This window comes from Chrysochloris asiatica, unplaced genomic scaffold (genome assembly GCF_000296735.1).
Source record: "Chrysochloris asiatica unplaced genomic scaffold, ChrAsi1.0 scaffold00239, whole genome shotgun sequence".
Classification (NCBI taxonomy): domain Eukaryota; kingdom Metazoa; phylum Chordata; class Mammalia; order Afrosoricida; family Chrysochloridae; genus Chrysochloris; species Chrysochloris asiatica.
Window position 1 is genome coordinate 1,670,810 of NW_006408757.1, and position 2,244 is coordinate 1,673,053.

Sequence of the window (2,244 nt, forward strand, 5' to 3'; positions counted from 1 at the left end):
AGCTATCAATCAAATACAAAGGTGTAATCAAAACATTTCCACATAAACAGAAGCTAAGGGATTTTTTTCAAAGCCAACCCTGTGCTACAAAACATTTGTTTGTTTTTTTCTTTTTGAATGTGCACATTTATCACAATAAATTGTCCTCTCAGCATGGCTTTTGCTGTGTCCCAAAGATTTTGGTATGTTGTGTTTTCATTCTCATTTGTTTGTAGGAATTTTGTGAATTCTCGTTTAATTTTTCTCTTATCTAGTCTCTTTCAGCAGGGTGTTATTCAGTTTCCATGTATTCAACTGTATTTCCTTAGTCTTCTTATTGTTGATTCTAGTTTTATAGTATTGTGGTCTGAAAAGATGCTTTGCAGTATTTTGATGTTTGTAAATTTATGGAGGCTTTATTTGTGTTCTAACATATGGCCAATTCTGGAGAATGTTCCATGTGCACTGGAGAAGAATGAGTATTGTGCTGTTTTGGGGTTGAATGCTCTGTACACATCCATGAGGTCCAGTTAGCAAAAGATTGAAACAAGAGCTTTACCTCACACCCTATACAAAAACCAACTCAGCATGGATTAAAGACCTAAATGTAAATTCCAAAATTACGGTCATCACTGAAAAAATAGGGACAAATGTGAGGGCTCTAATTCAGGGCATACACAGACTACCAAACATTTTGAAAATTACACAAACAAAAGTAGACAAAATAGATACTAAAAATTAAAAACTTATGTGCATCAAAAGACTTTAGCAAAAGAATAAAAAGGGAACCCACAGAATGGGAAAGATTCTTTTGCCATGACACATCAGATAAGGGACTCATTTCTGAAATATATAGGAAACTACAACACTTCTACAAGAAAAAGACAAATAAGTAAAGTAAAAAATGGGCACAGGACATGAACAAACAGTTCACCAAGGAGGAGATCTGGGCAGCCAACAAACATATGAAGAAATATTCATGATCACCAGCCATTAGAAAGATGCAAATCAAAACAGCAACAAGATATAATCTTACACCAGCAAAAAGACAGACAAGAAGGAAAAAAACAAAGTGGATATCAGAAAAAAACAAAACAAAAAAAACAACCAAACTCTGAGACTTTCTCTTAAATAGAGAAGAGCTAAAGCAACTGGAAGAAATGAAAGGGAACGAATATAAAATTCCAAAGGGCAACTTGAGGAGCGAGAACACACTAAGCATTTCTCAAACTTAAAGAACTGAAGATGCCCAAGGCAGAAAGGTGGTTGATCTCGGGATAAGTGAAGCGCTGTTGTGCATTCTTTCCCAGCTGCATCGGTGGCGACAATAGTGGCGTATGAAGCGACTTTCTGGTCAATGGCTGCGGTAGGAGGCACGGGGACTAGTGCAGGGGGTGAGTACGAGCCAAGCTGCATTACCTCTCTTGCTCGTTCCTCCCCCCTACTTCGCTCACTCTCCCCATGCTTGGCTTGCTTTCCTCCTCAGGCCCCCGGCTCATGTGCTGTGTGGTCACCACTGCTGCTGCTGCCCCACAGACGCTAAGTGACCCAGCGATGCCGCCCGCACCCAGGACGGACCTTGCTCATGCCCGGGCCTCAACTCTCTATCATTATCAGTTTACGTCATTGAAAAGATAATTTTGAAGTTGTGTTCTGAGTAAAAGATAACTGAGAATAATCATTTTACGAATAGGATGAGCACGCACTAACTAACGGAATACCTACTACAATTTGAATGTTAACATTGCCCAGCTGGTGTATCTTAGTGATGTACCTGTTCTCACAATACCCTATTTCAGTGTGCTTGCATTGATTAAAGAATTCAAAGTGGAGTACCGCAGATGAGATGGATAATAAAAAGAAAGACAAGGACAAACCAGATGATATAATGGCATTGCCTAGTGGTCGATCGGGGTACAACATTGGAGGGACTGGATCTTCATCTTCTGGAGTTTTAATGGTTGGACCTAAGTTTGTTGCTTTCGTTAAGTACCGTGGAATCGGTTCCGACTTATAGTGACCCTGCACAGGGTTTCCGAGGCTGTAAACATTTACGGGAGCAGAAAGATTCACCTTTCTCCTGCGGAACGACTGGTAGTTTCAAACTGCCAACCTTGAGGTTAGCAGCCTAATTTGTAACCACTATGCTACCAGAGCTCCTTGTACCTAACTTTGTTGTTGTTGTTGTTAAGTGCCATCGAGTCGGTTCCGACCCATAGCGACCCTGTACAGGGTTTCCGAGGGTGTAAATCCTTACGGGAGTAG

General features: G+C 40.6%; 1 pseudogene; it reads left to right on the forward strand.

Moving 5' to 3' along the window:
- The first annotated feature begins 1,825 nt into the window (after window positions 1-1,825).
- Window positions 1,826-2,244, forward strand: part of LOC102833207 — a 1,756-nt pseudogene continuing 1,337 nt past the window's right edge.